Genomic DNA, 24,378 nt, shown 5'->3' on the forward strand with positions numbered 1-24,378 from the left:
TCCCTGTGACCTTTCAAGTCATGGGCAATGTCCTGGATGACTGGCCTGCTGAGTTCCTCCAGCATTTTGTGTGTGTTGCTCTGATTTCCAGCGTCTGCAGATTTTCTCTTGTTTGTGAAGCTATTGCATTGGGGCAGTTTCACTCTTGTGACCTCAGAAGTCCAGGTCCAGTGGTATGAACAAGTGTCACAAACTGGGGTCTTCCTTGGTTGCAGAGAATGACGGTGGCGTCCTCAACACCTCGTCATGCCCTTCGATCTCTACAGAGCTTTGCAGTTTCACCTTCCTGGCTGGTGGATCTTACTGTAGATCTCGTCCACCCAGACCACTGGAGATGACCTTGCATGCTAGGATAGGAATGCCCCTATCTCACCAGGATTTGAGGCCGTCAGCTACCCTCACCTGCCTTAGACCCCCTGTCAAAGTGGAGTACCAGTGTCTGGCTGCTGTCATGTGCAAACTGCTGCTTGGAGCCACAGGTGAGAGCTGAGTGTCCAGCAGAGACCGGAATGGACACAAGACAAGCCCCTTCACCAAATGTGCTACCCCTACATGGACACATATAAATATTATGAAAACTTGGGTTAGTTGTTAGTAAGTTTACAGATGATGCAAGAACTGGTGGTGCTGTGGATTGAGTAGGAGATTGCTAAAGGATACAGCAATATAGATCAGTTGTAGATATGAGCAGAAAAATAACCAATGGAGTTCGATCCAAGCAAGTGTGAGGAGTTGGACTTCTGGAGATCAAATGGAAAGTACACAGTTATGGCAGGGCCATTGACAGTGTTGATGTATGAGAGATCTTATAGTCCATTTGAAAGCTGCTGTGCAAATTAATATGGTGGTTGAAAAAAAGTATTTGGCAAGGCAGTGATTTCAAGAGTCAGCAAGTTATGTTGCAGTTTTATAAAACTTTGGCTGTGTCACATCTGGAGTGTGCATTCAATTCAGGTCTTCGGGGCTTTGGGGATAGTGAGAAACAGATTTACAAGGATGCTACCTGGATTAAAGAGCTGATATAAGGAGAGTATGGACAATCTTGGGTTATTTTCACTGGAACAGTTGAGGCTAAGGGAAGACCTGATAGAAGTTCATAAAATGATTACAGGCATAGATAGTTTGGACAGTAGGTATCTTTTCCCCAATGTCAAAATGCCCTATACTAGAGAGCATGCACTTAAGGTAAGTGAGGGAAAGTTCAATGGAGGTAGGCAGGGCAGGATTTTGACAAAATAATGTCTGCCTGAAAGGCAGAGCCAAATATGACAGTGGTGTTTTAAAAGGCTCTTAGACACATGAATATGCGGAGAATTGAGAGATATCAACTGTGGGTAGGCAGAAGGTATTAAGTGTGGTTAGGCATCATTTGCTTAATTAGTTTGGCACACCATAATGTTCCAGTGTTACACTGTTCTACCTTTTATGTTCTATGTTCGGTGCAAATTCAGCAAGCAGTTAAGACGGTAAATCTTACATTCGCACTCCCAGTGAGTTGATTTGAGTACAGAGGCAAGGACACCCAATTACAGTTATGCAGGGCCTTGGTAACCTTCAGTATTGTGTGCAGTTTTGCTTTTGTTACCCAAGGAAGGACATAGGGAGCACAGCACAGCTCCTCCTAACTGATTTCTGACTGACAGAATGGTTGTATGAAGAGAAATTTGGGCAATTAGGCATATATTCGCTGGAGTTTATAAGGATTAGAGGGGATCTCATAAAAAAAAACAACAAAATTCTAACGGGCTGTTTCAGACTAAATGCTTGAATGAAGTTCCCAATGGCAGGAGTTTAGGACCAGAGGTCACAGAGTGAGGATTCAGCATTGGCCATGTAAGGCTGATATGAGGAGAAATTTCTTCACCCAGAGACTGATAAATTTGTGGAATTCTCTACCAGTAAATGCAACAGAACCCAAAATATTGAACACATCTGGGAAGCTATTGTCGTTAAGGGCAGAGGAATCAAGGGTTAAGTAAAGAAAGCAGGAATAGGGAACAGAATTTGGATGATTAGCCAGGTTCAGAATGAATCACAGAGCAAATATGAAAGGATAAATATCTTGCTTTCTATTTTCTGAGCTGGGAGCCAATGTAAATAACCAAACACAGAGATGGTCAGGCAGCAGGGAGAGGGCTAGGCAGCAGTGCCATCTGAGCTCAAAATTAAGGCAGCAGTGAAGTTGGAGATTATCAAAGATGATTTTGAAATGGTTGAGTTTGATGAGAAGAAGGACCCATCAGAACCCTGAGCTTGGGGGGGTGCAGTGGATGTTTATAGGAGATAGTGAAATGACTTAACTCTAACTGATCTCAAGCCCACATCACAGAAGGGCAACACACACAAAATGCTGGAGGAACTCAGCAAGTCAGGCAGCATCTATGGAATAGAGTACATAGTTTTGGACACAGGAGGGCAGATGAGTTATTCCACTTCTAACATGCAGAGGACATTGATGGGAGCATGATTTGGTTGTTATGTCCAGAACCCAGTCCAACCTTGTTGCAAATAACAGCACCACTGACGACTGACTAAATTAGGACATTCTAACATAGGGTGGGGACATAACTGATTATTCGCTGGCACGCTTCCAGTACTGAACAAGCACTGACAACCACAGTAAAGTAATGTCAATTGCCTCTGGAATTTCTGCAGTGCGCAATTTCCTCCTTTACTGAGCAGCAGTTAGTCTAAAGTTCAAAACACGAGTTCACTGTAACTGAGAGCTAACCTTTGTGCTTTATATAATTACAGTGTCAGAGTGTGGCAGAAGTATCATTATAGCACCATTCTGAACCTTGGTGTCTGTAGGTCTTCAATCAGAATCTAATGTGGTTATTCCAAGCCTCTCAAGGAGAGATTTAATAGGAACCTGAGAGGCAACTTTTTTACCCACAAGGTGGTCAGTATGAGAACGAGATGCCAGAGGAAGTGGCTGAGGCAGGTACATTACCAAGACTTAAAAGGTACTTGGACAAGTACATGGGCAGGAAATGGAAATGGCTTAGATGGGAAACTTGGTGAGCATGGGCTATTTGGGGCTGAAGGACCTGGTTCTACGCTGTGACACCCTGTCTGCAACACAGCACTGTGACCATAATGCACATAATGTCATTGGGCACATCTTTCAGCAAGGGCCCAGCTTGTCAGTGATATAAGGCTGCAGCAGTTAGTGTTGCTGCCTTACGAACCTTGGGATCAGGCTTCAGAATCAGAATCAGGTTTAATATCACTGGCATATTTCATGAAATATGTTGTTTTGCATACCTTCTCCTTGATGGTAGCAATGAGAAGAGGGCATGTCTTGAGTGATGGAGATCCTCTGTGACAGATACCAGCTTCTTAAGGCTTTGTCTTTTGAAGCTGTCATCAATGCTGGGGAGGCTAGTGCCCGTGATGGATCTGGCTGAGTTTGCAACTTCCTGCAGCTTTTTCCAGACCATACCAGATACTTTTTCCCTCCATGTCAGACAGTGATACAACTAGTTAGAATGCTCTCCACAGTACAATTTAAAAGTCTTTGATGACATAGCAAGTCTCCTCAAACTTCTAATGAAATATTGCCACTGTTGTGCCTTCTTCAAAATTACATCAATACGTTGGGTCAGGATAGATATTCAAAGGTTGACATGCAGGAACTTGAAACTGCTTACCCTTTCCACTGCTAAGTTCTTGACGCGGACTGCTGTGGGTTCCTTCCTCTTGACATTCAGTACAAGGTTGTTGTTTCGACACAACTTGACCAGCTGACCTATCTCACTTCTGTATGCTTCCTTGTCACCACCTTAAATTCTGTCATCATCAAATTCATAGATGGTATTTGAACCAGCCACACAATCATGAGTGCAGAGAGAGTAGCGCAAAGGGCTAAGCTCGCACCCTTGAGGTGTGTCTGGGTTGGTTGTCAGCAAAGAGGAGATGTTATTTCTGCTCTGCACTGGACAATATATATGTGTTGTCCAAGTGATCCAAGGCCTAGTGGAGAGCAATGAGACTGCAACCACTGTAGACTTACTGTAGTAGGGAAATTGCAGTGGGCCCATGCTCTTGCTTAGGCAGGAGTTGATTCTGCCCATAACCAACCTCTCAAAGCACTGCATCACAGCAGATGTGAGTGCAATAGAGTGTCAGTCAATGATGCAGCTCATCCTCATCTTCTTGGGCACTGGTGTGATTGCCACCTTTTTGAAGCAGGTAGGGACTTCTGACTGCAGCAGTGAGAGATTGAAGATGCACTTGAACACTCCTGCCAGTTGATTAGCACAAGTTTTCAATGCTCTGCCAGGTACAGCTTCAGGGCCTGACACCTGGTGAGGGTTCACCCTCATGAAAGATGTTTTGATGTTCTGAGACAAAGGCTACAGGGTCACCAGATCCCGTAGGGATTCACACAGATGTAGTTGTATTCTCCCTTTCAAAGCATGCATAAAAGCTTATCTGGGAGTGAAGCATCACAGACAATCATACTGTTCAGTTTCACCTTGTAGGAAGTAATGGCCTGTAATCCCTGCAGAGCTAGAATACGTCCGATTCTATCTCTAAATTCAATCAGAATTGGGTTTTTTTTTGCTCTTAAAATAGCCTTCCATGGGTCATAACTGGACTTCTTGTACAGTCCTGGTTCACCGGTCTTGAATCCCACAGATCTAGCCCTCAACAAATTACAAATCTCCTGATTCATCAATGGCTATTGGTTTGGGTATGTTCGGTATGCTCCCAAAGGCACACACTCATCCACACAGGCCTTGGAGAAGTCAATGTCAACTATAGTGTATTCACTCAGATCCAAAGATGAATCGCTGTATATTAATCTTAGGCTCGGGCACATTGTATGCAGTTTGCACGTTCTTCCTTACTGTGTGACTTCGACAGGTGCTCAAGTTTCCTCTTACACCCCAATGGCATTGATAGTCCACTGTAAATTATCTCTTAGTGTACCAACATGGCAAAAGAATCAAAGGGGAGTTGAAGGACATAATGAGAGGTATACAAGGAAATAAGAAGAAGCTGGTTTATGGCACTGACTATAGAAGGAGTGATGTTATGTTGCAGTTGTACAAGACGTGGGTGAGACCACATTTAGCATATTATGTTCAGTTTTGGACACACTTCTATAGGAAAGATGCCATTACGCTGGAGATAGTTCAAAAGAGATTTATTTTTGCTGGGACTTGAAGTATTTTCTTATGGAGAAAGATTGAACAGGCTGGGATATTTTTCATTGGAGCATGAGAAACTGAAGGATGATCATGTGGAGGTGTATAATATTTTGAGGGGCATCAAGGGAGTGAAATTGCCTGAATCTTTTCCTGGGGTTAGGGAATCTAGAAATAAAGGGCATAGATTTAAGGAAAGAGTGGAAAGGAACCTAAAGGACAACATTTTTTGCCCAGCCAATGCTCTATATATGGAATGAGATGCCAGAGGATATGGTTGAGGCAGGTACATTAACAAGATTTAAAAAGTAAATGGTCAGTTACGTGGATGAGAAAGGTTCCAAAGGTTAGGAGCCAAATGCAAGTGACTAAGACTAGTTTAGATGAAATCTTGATCAGCATAGAGCAGTTGGCCCAAAAGGCCTCTTTCTGTGCTGTAGTTCTCTATCACTCTACTCAGATGGGTTCTGACATAGACTCCATGAGACATGTGCCCACCTTCTATGTCATAGTGAGTTATTTCATGCATAAAAAGGGTCTTGTACAGGGCTTACTTTGGGTGCCAGCTGTGCCAAAGGACAATCCATGGTCTAAGATATTTTTAATGCATATGAAAGCCACAATTGAGCTGCTGAAGCCTTACTGTGCATGCAGTTGGGTGCTTGCTGTGAGGGAGCCCATGTGCTGCACCATACCTTCCAGATGTGTCGGGTTCCATCCTCCCAGCAAAGGAATAAACTCAAGACCACATAATCCAATGGTGGGAAGCTGAGAACTTGGGGAGTGAAGTAGTTGCCACCTCCATCATGCTTCATTAGCTTGACTGGTACAGAAGAAAATTGGCACTCAACCAACTGGGAGAATATTAGGAAACAGAAGCACAAGATTCTGCAGAAGCTGGAATCTGGAGCAGAAAATAAACTGCTGGAGGAACTCAGTGGGTCACGCAGCATCTGTGGAGTGTATGAGTAATTGATGTCTTTGGTTGAGCCCCTTCATCTGGAAACATTGCCTAAAGAGGCAGACCTGAAGAAAAATATCCACAGTAGATTCAAAGCTGAGGTGGTGAGAAGGTTACCAAAGTAATATAGGGTGAGTGCAAATGGCTGCTTTGTGGTCAAAGCAGTCTCGAAGGGCTGAAGGGCATGTGCAGTGACTAAATATTTCTAATTTTTAAGAGCTTGGCAGCTGAAGGTGTGGCTGAGGTTGATGAAGTGGTGAAAATTTTAAAAAAGCTTGAGTGATTACTGAGAATGATTGAGGCTTAGTGGAAGCTAATGGGCTGGGAGGGACAAAGGTTTATAATCAGAAGATACATTTTTCGAGTTGAGGTATTTCAGTACCGGGTTGTGCAATATTTGCAACAGGGACAATGGATGAAGCAAAATGCTCAAGTTAGGTAACCTACCCTCACCAATCTTCTGGATTGGTGTAGGTTAAACAACCGCTTCTACCCCAGGTCTAAAACTATTGAGCTGTGTCGTAGTATGATAAAATGCACTCTTGATCTCAAAATCTACCTTGTTATGGCTTTTCACTTTATTGTCTTCATGCAATGTGCTTTTCTGCAACAGTAACATTTCATTCTGTGTTCTGTTATTGTTTTTCCCATATACTACCTCAAAGTACTGATGTGATGAAATGATCTGTATGAATGGCATGTCCAACAAAGATTTTATCTGTACCTCACTAATAGGACAATAATAAACAAATTACCAATTTGCATTAGAAATTCAGTGAGGGAGCCTTACCAGAAGAGCATTGATATACTTGGCGTGATCTGATAGATGGCATGAAAACAAGTTTTTTTCTGCATGTTTGATAAATAAAACATGTTATGATAAAAAGAATCAATAAAACATTAATTATTTCTCTTCCCACAGGTGCTACCTGCCTGCTGATGTCTTCCACCCATTCTCTGCTTTTATCTGAGATTTCCAGCACCTACCACTTCCAATTTTCAGGAGCATATTGATTCAAGGAAATGAAAAAGAGAATAATTGAAACACAGAGCTCATGTGAACGCATTGCTGTTAACAGTCCAGTTAACATGACCCAGAACAATGATCTAAGCTAAGCACTCTATCCTAGACCAGTACATAGCCAGTTCCACTCCCTGTCATTTTGCAAAGAACAATGCAATATAAATCTTCCTATAGACCACTTGCCAAAATCAATGATCCCAACGTGACTGCCTCAGTTGATTAGGGTTTGCTTTAGTCTGGAATCAGCCGGTTGTAAAATCCTGCCCAAACCCATGAAATGATGTCAATCCAAAAACCTACAGGATAACATCTCCTTCTTGCTGACAATCAACACAGGTATACCTAAATAACATGTGTATATCCCACTGCTCTACTTTCTCTACACTCATGACATTTGTGGCTAGACACAGCTCATACAGACCAAAAAGTTAAGTTACCTGAAACTGTCGAATTCAACATTGAGTCAAAAAGGATGTGGGGACTCAATGTAGATTGGAAGACCGCTTCGCCAAGCTCCATCCGCCAGAAAAAGGGAATCTCCTAGTGGCCACCCTATTAATTCCACTTCCCATTTTCATTCCGACATGTCAATCCATGGCCTCCTGTACTATCACGATGAGGCCACACTCAGGCTGGAGGAGTAACACCTTATATTCTGTCTGGGTAGCCTCCAACCTGATGGCATGAACATCGCTTTCTCAAACTCTCGGTAATGCCCCCCTTCACCATTCCTTTTTCCCTCTCTCACCTTATCTCCTTGCCTGCCCATCACCTCCCTCTGGTGCTCCTCCCCATTTTCAATGGCCTTCTATCCTCTTCTATTAGATTCCCCCTTCTCCAGCCCTGTATCTCTTTCACCAATCAACTTCCCAGCTCTTTACTTCAGCCCTCCCCTCCTGGATTCACCTGTCACCTTGTGTTTCCCCCTCCCATCCCCCCTACCTTCTAACTCTGACTCCTCATCTTTTTTTTCTCCAGTCCTGATGAAGGTTTTCAGCTCAAAACGCTGACTCTACTCTTTTCCATAGATGCTGCCTGGGCTGCTGAGTTCCTCCAGCATTTTGTGTGTTGTGTTAAAAAAGGGAAGACTGATTTCCATGATGCGCTAAGCTGCGCCCACAAATTCCTGCAGTTTCTTGTGGTTCCGAGCACGGCAGTCGCCATACTCAGTCAAGATGCATCTACATAATATGCTTTCTATGGAGCATCTGTAAAAACTGGCGAGGGTAAAAGGGGCAAGCCCAATCTCTTTAGCCTCCTGAGGAAGCAGAGGCACTATTATGCTTTTTTGGTTAAGACATCTACATGGTTGGACTAGGATAGTCTATCGGTGACGATCATGTCTAAGGACTGCTGAAGGAACTTTCAATCTCCTCAACCTCAGTATCATTGATGTAAACAGGAATGTGTGCACAATGCCTTTCCTGAAGTCAATGACCAACTATTTTGTTATACATGATATTCATCATAGATTAGAGAGAAAAGAGATAGGGGAAAGAATTGTACTGTACACCAAAATAATTTCAATGAGCTGAATAGGAATTTTCTCAGGAATATGTGCAAACCAATGATTATTGTCTCCTCTCATACTTCAGGTCATCTTTCAACACAAGACCTAACTTAGTTGTGACTTTCAACACACATCAAAGTTGCTGGTGAATGCAGCAGGCCAGACGAAGGGTCTCGGCCCGAAATGTCTACTGTACCTCTTCCTAGAGATGCTGCCTGGCCTGCTGCGTTCACCAGCAACTTTGATGTGTGTTGCTTGAATTTCCAGCATCTGCCGAATTCCTCGTGTTTGGTTGTGACTTTTTCCAAGCTCCAGAAATGTGACAGAGGTTGTTTAGTTCCCAAACCACGATATATATTTTTTTACAGTGAGGGTCACTATGTCAATTTACATACCTACAAGCGGGGGGAGATGTTGAGCACGTTGGACGTATTATAGGGAGTGTTGTTTTCTAAACATTACACAAAGCAAAAGAAACAAATTCTGCTCTTAATTCTGCCTCTGGTAATAGGTCCAAGCTGTCTCTCTGGTGTTTATGGAGGTCCTAACGCAGTTTGATATTATGGGCGGTAATTCCTGCTGTGAAAATTCACTGCAATAACATGAAAATTATTGTGAACATGTGTCAATTATGCCATTTTGAAAGATTCCATCCTGGCTCCCTAATTCAAACAGTTTGGTTAGTATTGAATTTCTAATGATCAAATTAAACCCAGAGGCTCTGATAAGATTTATAATTAAATTTAAAATAAGATGCAATAGAATAGCAGACCTGCGGCGGCTTCTGTTACCTGCGTCAGTGCAGTAGAAGAACCATGGTCTGGTTGCTTTGATTTTAATTTACTGATTTTCCACATTAGCCAGAGGGAGGTGAATCTGTGGAATTCATTGCCACAGGCAGCGGTGGAGGCCAAATCACTGGGTATATTTGAGGCAGAGGTTGATAGATTCTTGATTGGTCAGGGCATGAAGGGATATGGGGAGAAGGCAGGAGATTAGGGCTGAGAGGGAAACTGGATCAGCCATAATGAAATGGCAGAGCAGACTCAATGGGCTGAATGGCCTAATTCTGCTCCTATAGCTTATGGTCTATTACCTCTAGTATGAAGATTGTTCAAGGGCATGGGAATCTTGGTTGAGTGGGATTAATGGGAGGAGCAAACAATCTGCTGGAAGAACTCAATGGATTGAGTGGCATTTGTGGGAGGAAGGAAATTGTCAATGCTTTGTGTCAAAACTCTGCATCGGAGCTGAAAGCATAAAGGCGAGATGGCCAGAATAAAAGGGGTAAGGGGAGTGACAAGTAAGATTATAAGGCAATTGATAGAGTGAGAAGTGATGTGAGATGACAGACAGGTGGTGAATGAGGGCAGGAAGTGGAAGACTCCATTGATAAATGATGGAGGCTTGGTTCACTGAGGTTGATTGGAATAATGGTTCAGTGGGACTGATAGTAATTCTGGGTTAGTGGGAATGATGAGAATCCTAGCTCTGTGGGATTAATGAGGAATCCTGCTTCAGTGGGATTAATGGAAATCTTGGCTCAGATGCTTTACATAGGATTGAGAATTTGCATTCTGTTTAAGAATATCAGAACTGAAAAAGGCTGATCGCAATAAAAGTGACCGTAAGAGCCACAAAGCCATTGGATTGCTAGGAGAAAGCCAATTGGCCCACTAATGTCTTTCCGAGGAGGAGACTTCCGGTCTAGAGTCAGTCTGGGGGATACTTACTTCTAGTCTCACACTCACATGCAAATAAAACAATTAGCAACTTGACTAGCACATTCAGCTCCTTGAGGCCTGGTCCACCATTCGACATCATGATTATGGCAGTCAACAGTACCAAAGCACTAAGATGTTCAGTTTTACAAAGTATCTACGAAAACACAGCAAAGAAACAGGCTTCATAGCCCACTTAGCCCATGCCTACTATGATGCCTGTCTACTATACACTAATCTCATTTGTCTCCATTAAGTCCATATCCCTTTCCTGTCCAAGTATATGTCCACATCCCTTTTAACTGTTGTCATTGTATCTACCTCTACCACCTCTTCGTGCAATTCATTGCAGATAACCACTACACTCTGTGCGAAAAAGCATACCCCGCAGATCTTCACACCTTAAACCCATGCCACCTGGTTCTAGAGTGCCTAACCTTGGGAACTTATCTTTGTTCCTCATCTATGTTGAACCAAACCTATGTTCTTCATAATTTTATAAACCCCTATAAGATCATCCCTCAGCCTTCTATGTTCCAGAGAGAATAAGCCTAGCCTAGCCAATATTTCTTTATAACAACAGATCCCTAAGCCAGACAAGATGATAGAAATGGATTATGGAACCTTTGCTAGCAGCACCCACAATCTGTGGCTGAGTACATTTTTAAAGAAAGATGTATTCCGGTTTATTTATTTCAATACATCTTTTGAGCTGTTAGCAGCATAACGCAAGCAGGCAGACAAGATAACCTGATTGAGGCCCCAACAGGGAAGTGGGGGCAGGGCACGAGAAAGTATTGGTTAATGAGATATGGGAGAAAAGTCACAAAAAATCCATTCGTACTGATCATAACTTAAAGATTCTCCAGGAAAATTGCTGCTAAATAGAAAAAATATATGTTTTCCACATAACCTATTCCACAGGATATCCTAAATTGTTTACAGCTTAATATAAACTCTATGGGCCAAATGGCCTTCCTCTGACAGTATTAGAAATGCAATTAATGTCATAGGACAAATACAGCAGCCAATTTATTTACAAGAATAGAGAACACTAATGAAATAACTAATGAGAAAGCACAAGTTAAAAGTTAAAGCAATAAACAAGGTTGATGGCTTGGGCAGCATCCATGGGGTGAAAGGAATTGTCAAAGCTTTGGGTTGAAACCCTGCATTAGGAATCATGTAGGGTTTCAACCAGAAACATCAGCAATTATTTTCCACCACAGATGCTGTTCGATGTCCTGAATTCCTCCACTAGGATGTTTGTTGGTGAAATCCTAGTACCTGCAGTCTCTCATGCCACCATCTGAAAGTTAAATCTTGGCCAAAACACAAGGAATACATCTCTGCCCTTCTTATAGTGCAAAGTCTGAGACATAGCAAACTTTGTTCGATATATATGCCGTGTCCTATAATGCAGATGATCATGATCTTTCTATAACCATAATTGTTCTTGGAAAATCTTTCCACAGAAGTGATTTGCCGTTGCCTTCTTCTGGGTCAGTGCCTTTACAAGATGGGTGCCCAACCATTATCAATATTCTTCAGAGATTATCTAGCTGGTGTCAGTAGTCGCATAACTAGCTGTTGCAATACACAACAGCTGTGCCTACAACCATCCAGAACCTGCTCCCATGGCTTTACATTATTGGGTGCTAAGCAGGTTCTAAACCTTGCCAAAGGTGACCTTCAGGCTAGTGGAAGGAAGGAGCACCTTACACCTCCATTGGTAGAGACGTATCTCCACCCAGCCACCCCAAAATAACCTCATTTAATATCTCATCTTATTGCCAGTGTGGTAGTAATGCGTGTAAAGTTCAGCCTGGTATATATGTTCAAGTTTCAGGAGAGGGGCTTGAACTCATAACCTTCTGTCTCAGATCCTTCATTCACCTGTTTGAAGTAAAGTTGTTGCTGCAGCACAGTCATTAGCCTCCAGTGGTTTTATGAAGAAATAAACCCTTTAGACTAAATAAGCTAAGACAATAACTTTCAATTGTGAGCTAAATCCTAATGAGCCAAGCACACCCTCATATTAGACAAAACAATTGTTTTCTCTCAAGTCAGGTGGAGACATCTGAAGGTCTAATGAAGAGATTGTGTGTCAATACAAGAAGTGAGTATAGGGTTGAAGGATGTACCAGGAGGTGCTGTAAAATCATGTGGATAGGCCAAATGGCCTCCAAAAATTGTAAGTTCTATGCTTATGATTATGCACACATGCAAGTTTTGTATAATTTACGTAATTTGAGTCTCTTATCTTATGCTTGTCCTTGTCTTGTGACATACTGTGCTGAGAAAAATAAACAATAAACTTAATAGGCTTGAACTCGATAAGTTTCCCATCCTTACCTTCAAATCTCTCCATAGATTTCCGTCCTTTCTCCCCCACTGCCCTGACAACACCAGGGGATCACACATCTGGAGCTTTTCCGACTTCATCGTCACCTCGGCAGCTGAGACTCCCAGTCTTCTGAGCTCCACCTTTCAATGAACATACGCATGAGGAGCTGGAGCACGCCACTTGTCCCTCAAGCCTGATCTGCCAGTTGATAGATTATGGCTGTTCTGATTGTGATTTCAAATTCAAGTTCCTAATAACCTTTCGCTCTTTGCTTTCTCAATATCTATCTACTCTGTGTTAGGAAAAGAATTCAGACTCGTCCTCGAAGAGGATAGTTCCAGAGACTGAGAGAAAAAAATGCCACATGATCAACAGTATGCAGCATGCAAAAGCTGAAAACTGAGTTCATCTCTCGTTCCGCACATCAAAGTTGCTGGCGAACGCAGCAGGCCAGGCAGCATCTCTAAGAAGAGATACAGACGACGTTTCAGGCGGAGACCCTTCATCTCTCATTCCAGTCAGTTCTGCCTCATGTGTACTGGTACTTAAACACTAAAAAGAATGAAACCCAAGGGACGTGGCCTCTAGTGCCAAGGACAAATCAATTTGGCCACAACACGAGAAACTGCTGGAGTAAATCAACAAGTCAGATAGCATCTACAGAGGGAATAAACAGAGGAAGCTTTGGGCTGAGACCCTCCATTGGGACTGGAAAGGAAAGGGGCAGAAGGCAGAATAAGAAGGTGGGGGGAGGAGAAGGAGTACGTGTTGACCGGTGATAGGTAATAGTCACAGATGAAGGGTCTCAGCCCCAAACATTGACCATTTATTGATTTTCATGGATGCTGCCCAACCTGCTGAGTTCTTCCAGCATTATGCCAAGTGAGCATAGGCTTAAGATTAGAGGTGAGGGACCTAAAAGGGACATTGGGACAGCTTCTCCACTCAAAGGGTGGTGTGTATTTGAAATGAGCTGCCAGAAGTAGTAGTTGAGATGGGCACATTAGCAACATGTAAAAGCCATGTAGATAAGGGCATAGATAGGAGAGGTTGAGGGGTCTATGGGCTAGCCAAAGATGGGCAGTGGGGCTAACTTGTTGGCCAATACAGTCAGCATGGACGAGTGGGACTGAAAAGCCTGATTCCATGCTGTATGTTATTCCTGAACAAATCACATTTTATTCTCACATTGTCATTAACTCTACCCCCAGACTTTGCCATTAATCACACACTGGGGCAATTTACAGTGGCCAGTTAACCCAACAACCTGTACATCTCTGGGATGGAGTAGGACACTGGAGCACAGGGGGCGGGGGGGGGCGGTCGGGGGACGGTGACCCACTCGGTTAGAGGGACTAAAGACTGTGCAAAAACAAGACGATGCAAAAAAAAAACAGAAGAGGACATGTGCCACGATGGTAGAATCCTTGAAGTTAGATGCCAAGTTCTTAAGGCAGTACCTCCTGTAGATGCTGTCAATGGTGGAAAAATGGATGCAGCCATGATGACCAGCTGTGTCCACTACACTCTTGTGTTCCCGTGCATTGAAGTTACTATACCAGGCCATGACACAACCAGGCAGGATACCTTCAACAGTGCATATATAGGAGTTGGTTAAAGTACTTGGTGACATGAGAGATCTCCTGAAGCTTCTAGGAAAGCAGAGGCACTAGTCTGCCTTCTTTACAAACTAATTAAACTATCTCATGATATTCTTGTGAGGAAACCAGATGTCTGGGTTGTGAGAGAGTGGAACAACCTGTCAGTGTGAGTAGTGCATGCAAGCTCCATTTCAATGGGTAAGAGAAGTTTCGGTAGGTACATAGATGGTAGGAGTGTGGAGGGCTATGGTCCTGATGCAGGTCGATGGGAGAAGGTAGCTTAAATGGTTTGGCATGGGCTACATGGGCCAAAAGGCATGTTTCTGTGATGTACTTTTCTATAACTCTACGACTCTATGCATATTGTTAGGGGAATATATGCAGACTCCACATAGTCAGCACCTGAGGTCCGGATCGAACCCAGGTCCCTGCAACACTAACTATTACACCACCATGCCACAGTTAACAGAACGCGGCTACTAAATAATCTGACCTTTTGATTAACAACTAAGGTTTTCTTGCATCTTGGGTTTAAGTTTTGAAACTCTATCTCCTTTTGGTGTCCCTAAATGAAGGCAGTGAAATTCTGAGAAGGGGTTTGCAAAACCACCACTTCAACAGGGAAAAGGAAAGAAAATCCTTCATTTACATCATGCAATTTCAGCTCTCAAAGTGCTAATGAAATGCTTCCTGAAGAACTATCATTGGTTTAATACAGGAAATGTGGCAGTCTATTTAGGTACAGCAAGCTCTGGCTAATCACAATGCAACATTGACCTTAAACATAGTAGAAAGTTTGATTCTCGTTTGAGATCACGGTCCAGTCTTCTACCTCAGCTTCAATTCCTGTCCTAATACTGTATCTATTCACCCCCTTCTTACCTTAATGTTCATTGATCTCTGAATTGAACTTTCTTGGTGACTAAGTTTACAACGGCAGTTAAATTCCAAGATTCACCATGCTCTGAATGCAGAAATGTCCCTTTGTCCTTCTATCCTGAATGGCTGATCCTTCTTTGGAAACTGTAACTCTCTGGTTCTGGATATTTCATGCAAGATAAGTTATTTTGGTGACTTTGAGTGAATGAAGGATAAATATTGGATAGGAACCAGGGTATGACTTCCCTACTCTTCTCCAAAATAGTGGAATGTAATATTGATTTGGAAGAGTAGATTAGATCCTGGCAAAGCGACACCCAAAATTTGTCCAGCACTCTGCAGAAGTAGCTTAGAGCTCCGCTGTGGGACTTCATAATCCTTTCAGTGGAGAGGAAACAGTTCCAACTGCATCTTCACTCAATTTTAACCCGTCTTTCTCAAAACTCCCAGCATAATGAAATAAGAAATAATTAATGGACTATTCAGCCCCTCGTGCCCTTTCCATCATTCAATAAGCCCATATCCGCTAATTCCCTCAATATTTAGAATGTGTTGATTCCTTTCTTAAGTATATTCAGCCAAAGAGCCTCCACTGAGGCAGCACCCACAATGCTGGGGAACACAATGGGTCAGACAGCATCTATGGAGGAAAATGGATAGTTGACATTTCAGGTCAAGACCCTTCATCTAGAGCAGTCTGTTTCAACATTTTACATTTTCTTCCACAGATGCTTGTGTGTTGCTCCAGGTTCCAGCACTTTTATTCTTTTGCATCACCTTCTACTGAGGTGTTGGTAGAAATTTCTGAAGATTCACTACTCTCTGAGTGAAGAAATTTCTTCTGTCTATCTTTAATGGTGGCTCCCCTCTACTGTGACTGTGACCCCTGTTTCTAGACACCCAGGCCAGGCTGGTGGGGATGGGAGAGGTATAAGATGGTGAGATTGTTTCCTCTCCTGGGAGTATCCAGAACAAGAGGGAATGGTCTCAGAATACAGTGGCACCTACTCAAAATTGACATGAGGAAGAACTTCTTCCTTCAGAGATTGTGAGGCTTGGTGTAAAGGCCCTTGAGGCTGCGATTAAAAGACCTTGAACCAGTAAGAAAACCAAGAGTTATAGGAAAGGACAAAAAATGAACTGAGGAATGGCATGCCTCTACGATCTTATTGGTTGATGGAGCAGGACAACAGGGCTAACTGGCCTATTTATCAACATGCTATCCAGTTTTATAAAATGTCACTTCCAATGACAAGAATCATTGCTTTCCTCTTCAAAAAAAAGGAAAAATAAAAGAAACTGGTTTATCACAGCCTTAATTTGTCTGACAATAGTTTGCATCTAATGAACCACTGCTGGGGTGCAGCCAGACTAGTGACATGGGAAAGGGCTGGCAAGTTCCTACAGATGCAACAATGATTAGGCATCCTCTCAGATGTGACTTGGATAAATGGATCAGTATTGTCCCTTATGCTTTCAGTTGATGTGGTACAGCTCCTACCAACAGCCATGATTTATTTAAGTAAGGTTGACTGAAGATTATGTGTTGGTCAAGATATGGGGAATAACTTACCTACCTTTCTTAAAAAACAATGGGCAGCATCAATTTGAGAAAGAAAACGGACAATGGGTTTAATGTTTAAACCAAAAATTGAACAACTCTATATTCTTTCTATTAGTGATGCATGCATTCTGTACCGTACTTGTCATCTAGAATCCTTCACCGTGACTCAGAGGCAAGGATGTAACAAGGTTTGTAATCACAGGCCCTTTGGCCTATCGTGTTGACTATTAAGCAGCCAACTACCTGAATCTTCTCTATAACCTGCACATTAGTGATACAAGAGATGCTCTGCCCTTTGGTTGTAGATACCACTGCCTGGGGAAAGGTTTCCTATTATTCACCCCTATCTATGTTCCTCAACATTTTGCATACCTCAATTGGGCCCCTTTTCAGTCATCTCTACTTTGAGGAAAACAAACCCCACCTATCTATTCTCTTCACAAAACTGAAATATCCCACCTGCATAGTGAGTACTAATCAGCTAAGACATTGGTTTGCTCTCTCTCCTAGAGTCTGGTCTCAACATCTTTCTAAGACTGAGGCATAAAATCTGGAACAAATTCTTCCATCCGACCAGCTAAACTAAATAATGACCTTAAATGTACCCCGGCAGGAGGTCATTAGCTGTGCATCATTCTCAGACAAGCAGAGGTTGTGATAAATGCAAGTTCTACTTTTACTTTTCTCTTTCTGTTGAGGAAACCTCACCTCAATGCATGCGCATAAGACACATTGACAGGGGCAAAATATCTAATACGGAAGAGCATGTTTTATGGTCAAATGGAGTAATTTCAATGAATTGCAGGGTGACTGGTGGGTGGCTGGAATAGGCTGCCGGGGTGGTGGTGCTGTCTGTCCTGTTTGGTGCAGTCTTGCATTGATTCTGTTGTGTTTCTTATGCTCACTGTGATTGCATGCAAGAAAAGGAATCTCAGGGTTGCACATGGTGATATATATGTAGTTTGATGATAAGTTTACTTTGAACTTTGAATACACAAGATGCTAGGGTTATCAATGGGTCAGGTAGCATCTGTGGAGGAAAATGGACATAGTATTTTGGGTTGAGATCCTTCATTTGGACTGACAGAGTAGAGGGAAGATAGCCAGTATACAGAGGTAAAGAGAATGAATTAGCATGTGTTACGTGGATCCAGGTGAAGAGCAGTAATAAGCAGATGGAGGATGGAAAAGTGGCTGGGGGGTGACAGAGGGCTGCAGATGATGGAATCTGATAAGAAAGGGAGTGCATTAGACCCAGAAAGGGAGATAAGCAGATTGAAACAGTAATGAGAGAGGTCCAGGTGGGAGGGGTGTGTGGGCAATGGGCAGATGGAGTTTGGGCAGAAGACTAGAGAAACTGGGTGATAGAGGGATAGGGTGACTGCAGTAGGAAATGAGTACATCTGATCCGACACCTTCTCCCTCAGTCGTTCAGGGCCCCAAACAGTCCTTCCAGGTGAGATGACACTTCATCTGTGAGTCTGTTGGAGGTCACCTATTTTAGCTGGTGCTCCTGGTGCAGCTTCCTCTGCATCAGCGAGGCCCTATGTAGAAACGGGGACCATTTTGTTGAGCACATTTGCTCTGCTTATCATGAAAGACACAGTCTCCCAGGGTCTACTCCATTTTAATTCAGCTTCCCATTCCTATTTTGACATGTCTGTCTATGAAGAGGCCAAACTCATGTTGGAGGAGCAACAACTCATATTACATCTGTTTAGCCTCCAATCTGACAGCATGAACATTGGTTTCTTCAACTTCTGGTAATTTCACTTCCTCCCTCCTTCTGTCTCTTTCCATAACCATTTCTGACAGCTTCTCACCCTTTCTCTTTTCCTCACCTGCTCATTTCCTCCTATTGATTACAGTACTCATTCTCTTTCTTGCATGGCCTACTGTCCTCTCCTGTTAGATTCCTTCTTTTTTAGCTTCTTAATTCACACCCTCCCCCCCCCATCCCACCTTCCCCTTCACCTGGTCTCACCTATCACTTGCCAGCTCGTACTCCTTCCCTTCCTCCCACCTTCTTATTCTGACTTCTGGACCTCTTTTCCATTTGAGTCTTGATAAAGGGGTTCAGCCCAAGACGTCAGTTATTTATTCCCTTCCATAGATGCTGCCTGGCTTGCTAAGTTTGTCCAGCAATTTGTGTGTGTTGCTCAAGATTGCCAGTATCTGCAGACTCTCCAGTGTTAGAGACAAAAGATGATGCAGGGACAACCATAGAACCATAGAACCATAGAAACTACAGCACAGAAACAGGCCCTTTGGCCCTTCTTGGCTGTTAGTTCCACTGACCTGCACATGGACCATATCCTTCCATACACCTCCCATCCATGTATTTGTCCAATTTATTCTTAAATGTTAAAAAAGAACCCGCATTTACCACCTCGTCTGGCAGCTCATTCCATACTCCCACCACTCTCTGTGTGAAGAAGCCCCCCCCCCAATGTTCCCTTTAAACTTTTCCCCCCTCACCCTTAACCCATGTCCTCTGGTTTTTTTCTCCCCTTGCCTCAGTGGAAAAAGCCTGCTTGCATTCACTCTATCTATACCCGTCATAATTTTATATACCTCTATCAAATCTCCCCTCATTCTTCTACGCTCCAGGGAATAAAGTCTTAACCTGTTCAACCTTTCTCTGTAACTGAGTTTCTCAAGTCCTGGCAACAACCTTGTAAACCTTCTCTGCACTCTTTCAACCTTATTTATATCCTTCCTGTAATTTGGTGACCAAAACTGAACACAATACTCCAGATTCGGCCTCACCAATGCCTTATACAACCTCATCATAACATTCCAGCTCTTATACTCAATACTTTGATTAATAAAGGCCAATGTACCAAAAGCTCTCTTTATGACCCTATCTACCTGTGACGCCACTTTTAGGGAATTTTGTATCTGTATTCCCAGATCCCTCTGTTCCACTGCACTCCTCAGTGCCTTACCATTAACCCTGTATGTTCTACCTTGGTTTGTCCTTCCAACGTGCAATACCTCACATTTGTCAGTATTAAACTCCATCTGCCATTTTTCAGCCCATTTTTCCAGCTGGTCCAAGTCCCTCTGCAGGCTCTGAAAACCTTCCTCACTGTCTACTACACCTCCAATCTTTGTATCATCAGCAAACTTGCTGATCCAATTTACCACATTATCATCCAGATCATTGATATAGATGACAAATAACAATGGACCCAGCACTGATCCCTGTGGCACACCACTAGTCACAGGCCTCCACTCAGAGAAGCAATTCTCTACCACCACTCTCTGGCTTCTTCCATCGAGCCAATGTCTAATCCAACTTACCACCTCTCCATGTATACCTAGCGACTGAATTTTCCTAACTAACCTCCCATGTGGGACCTTGTCAAAGGCCTTACTGAAGTCCATGTAGACAATATCCACTGCCTTCCCTTCATCCACTTTCCTGGTAACCTCCTCAAAAAACTCCAACAGATTGGTCAAACATGACTTACCACGCACAAAGCCATGTTGACTCTCCCTAATAAGCCCCTGTCTATCCAAATGCTTGTAGATTCTGTCTCTTAGTACTCCCTCCAATAACTTACCTACTACTGACGTTAAACTCACCGGCCTATAATTTCCCGGATTACTTTTAGAGCCTTTTTTAAACAACGGAACAACATGAGCCACTCTCCAATCCTCCGGCACTTCACCCGTAGACAGCGACATTTTAAATATTTCTGCCAGGGCCCCCGCAATTTCAACACTAGTCTCCTTTAAGGTCCGAGGGAACACTCTGTCAGGTCCCGGGGATTTATCCACTTTAATTTTCCTCAAGACAGCAAGCACCTCCTCCTTTTCAATCTGTACAGTTTCCATGGTCTCACTACTTGATTCCCTCAATTCCATAGATTTCATGCCAGCTTCCTTAGTAAATACAGACGCAAAAAACCTATTTAAGATCTCCCCTATTTCCTTTGGTTCCACACATAGCCGACCACTCTGATCTTCAAGAGGACCAATTTTATCCCTTACAATCCTTTTGCTCTTAATATACTTGTAAAAGCTCTTTGGATTATCCTTTGACTGCTAAGGCAACCTCATGTCTTCTTTTTGCCCTCCTGATTTCTTTCTTAAGTATTTTCCTGCACTTCTTATACTCCTCAAGCACCTGATTTACCCCCTGTTTCCTATACATTTCATACAACTCCCTCTTCTTCTTTATCAGAGTTGCAATATCCCTTGAGAACCAAGGTTCCTTATTCCTATTCAATTTGCCTTTAATCCTGACAAGAACATACAAACTCTGCACTCTCAAAATTTCCCCTTTGAAGGCTTCCCTCCTACCAATCACATCTTTGCCAGAGAACAACCCGTCCCAATCCACGCTTTTTAGATCCTTTTTCATTTCTTCAAATTTGGCCTTCTTCCGTAGCCCTATGCTCTTTTTCACTTCCTGCTTTCCCTCATCCCACTGGTCTTCCCATGTACAAGTGCAGGAAAGAGACGCCCTTTCCTCTTTCATTACTCCTTTCAGCAAGCTCTATATTCTGCCGAAGTTCCGCACCAGAGAGAAACGTGCACCTGCTCACAAATTGGATTGTGCTATCGGCCCATCAATAATTGTGGTTTATTAATCCATTAGTTAAGAATATCATAAAGCAGATAAGGCTTGGTTAGAAATTCATCAGGTAATATCTCTATTGTATTGCTGAAAGTCACTCATTGTTTAAAATTGAGCAAGGTGACTCAGGAAGCCTTGCGCAAGTGTTTCCTCGCCCCGGTAGAGCCAGGTGTATGAAGATCCAGGTGTGTACAGAGGAAGATGAACATAGTGACACTGCCTACAAACTTCCTACATTGCACAATGGAGCCATACAGTTATATAGCAAGGAAACAGATCCTTGAGCCCAATTTGTCCATGCCTATCAAAATGTCTGACTTGAACTAGTCTTTTTTTATCTGTGTTTGACCCACATGCCACTAAACCTTTTCTATCCGTGTACCCGTCCAAATTTTTTTTAAATATTATAATTCTTTCAACCTCTACCACTTCCCTGGCAGCTTGTTCCATGTACCCATCATTCTGTGTGAAATTGTTACCTTTCAGGTCCCCTTTAAATCTTCCACCACTCACCTTAAACCTTTACCCTCTAGTTTTGGAGTCCCCTACCCTAGGGAAAAGACTGTGGCTATCCACTTTTTCTGTGCTGGGTGATAAAGTGAATGGTTATAAACCTTCACCAAGAATATTTTAATGGAATACAAACATCTTCAGCTGTAAGGATATCTGAATTGATTGTGGGGACAAATGAGACTGCAGATACTGGAATCTGGAGCAACAAGCAATCTGCTGGAAGAACTCTGTGGTTAGTAGCACCTGTGGAAGGGAAGGATTTGTTTAAAATTAACACAACTTTTATGTATTTTGGATTAGGATAATTCTCTGGTACATGCAGTTTGTGATAACCATAAGGGTATAGAAAATATTTTCAAGGATATTGCTGGGACTGGAAGTTTTGAGATGTGAGGAGGGATTTGATACAACATAGAATATAAAACATAAAACATAGAACAGTACAGGTTCTTGGGCCTACAATCTTCCAACCTACTCCAAGATCAATCCCTCCCACATAGCCCTCCATTTTTCATTCACCCACGTGCCTCTTCAAGAGTCTGTTAAATGTCCCTAATTTATCTGCCACTACCACCACTCCTGGCGGTATATTCCGCACATTTAATACTCACTGGGAGAAAAAGCTACCTCTGATACCACCTTTTCCTCCCATCACCTTAAAATTATGCCTTCACGTAATGGACATTGCTGTCCAGGGAGAAAAGGTGCTGGCTGTCCATTCAATCTATGCCTATTGGCATCTTATACTGCACCCCTCAAGCTAAATCTCATCCTCCTTTTCTCCAAAAGATAAAAGCTATAAGTTGGTACTGTTTTCCCCAGAACAAAGGAGGTTGAGGCTTATTCAATTATGAGGGACATACTGTAGACTGGTTAGATAGTTGCAGTCGTTATTCCAGGGTAGGGGAGTCTAAAGCCAGAAGCTATGGGTTTAAGGTGAGAGGGGAAAGATTGAAAGGGAATCTGAAGGTCAAGTTTTTTGAAGGTGATATAGTGGCTCTATGGAACAAGTTGCCAGAAGAAGCTGTTGAGGGGATACATTTGCAATGTTTAAAAGACGCTTAGATACGTACAGGGACAGAAAAAAATTTAAAGGGATAGAGACCAAATGCAGGCAATGTGATTAGTATCAGTAGGCATCTTGATTGGCATGATGCATTGGGCTGAGGGACTGTTTCTGTACTATAGGACTATGAAGCTTTGACTCTAAGTACTGACCTCATCTTATACTTAGAAGGTGGGGCTGAGGTACTTACCACAGCGTCTAAATACTTCCAGATTAGAGATTGCTATGTGAGAGAACTTTAGTGCAAGGGTGGAAATCTTGGTGTGTATTTCATATTTCCAGATGATGCAGATAAACCAGACAATTATTTATTTGCTCAAAGGATGCAGTCATCACTGCCCATCCCCAATTGTCCCCAAAACTGAGGGGGAAGTTAAAAGCTGACGACGCTGATGGATCTGGACTAACATAAGGATGGCAAATTTCCTCCCCTGAAGATGGTTAGAGAATCTGAAGGTTTACAGCAGCTCAGGAGTTTTATGGTTACCTTGACTGAAGGCAATTTTATTTAAAACAAAATTCGCTTTTTTATGCAGAGTGTTTGATATCTAGAACTTGCTGTCAGAAGAGGTGGCGGAATCAGATACAATCAGCACATTTAAGAAGCATTTAGACCTGGTGTTCCCAACCTTTTTTATGCCATGAAACAATACCATTAAGTGAGGAGTCCATGGACCCCAGGTGGAGCAACTCTGATTTAGACAGATACTTAAAAAGGGTGGCGGGGTGGAGATACATCTCTAACAAAGGAAGTATAAGGCGCTCCTTCTATCCTTTAGCTTGCCGGTCACCCTTGGGCAAGGTGTAGCACTTGTTTAGCAACCCCACCCCCCCCGCCCCCAGATCAGGGTCGTGTGAAGCCATGAAAGCAGGTGGTAGATGGTCGTATGGGCAGCTGGTATATATCACAAGCCCTAGTTATGCAACCAGGAATCTGAAGAGTATTGATAACATCTGGGGTCACACGTCTTATAAACTCTCCAAAAGAAGGCAATGCAAACCACTTCTGAAGAAAAATTTGAAACTTACTTTATAGTTTATTGTCGCCAAACAATTGATATTAGAACGTACAATCATCACAGCGATATTTGATTCTGTGCTTCCCGCTCCCTGGAGTACAAATCGATAGTAAATATTAAAAATTTAAATTATAAATCATAAATAGAAAATTGAAAAGGGAAAGTAAGGTAGTGCAAAAAAACCGAGAGGCAGGTCCGGATATTTGGAGGGTACGGCCCAGATCCGGGTCAGGATCCGTTCAGCAGTCTTATCACAGTTGGAAAGAAGCTGTTCCCAAATCTGGCCGTACCAATCTTCAAGCTCCTGAGCCTTCTCCGGGAGAGAAGAGGGACGAAAAGTGTGTTGGCTGGGTGGGTCTTGTCCTTGATTATCCTGGCAGCACCGCTCCGACAGCGTGCGGTGTAAAGTGAGTTCAAGGACGGAAGATT

The sequence above is a fragment of the Mobula hypostoma genome, chromosome 2 (genome assembly GCF_963921235.1).
Source record: "Mobula hypostoma chromosome 2, sMobHyp1.1, whole genome shotgun sequence".
Taxonomy (NCBI): domain Eukaryota; kingdom Metazoa; phylum Chordata; class Chondrichthyes; order Myliobatiformes; family Myliobatidae; genus Mobula; species Mobula hypostoma.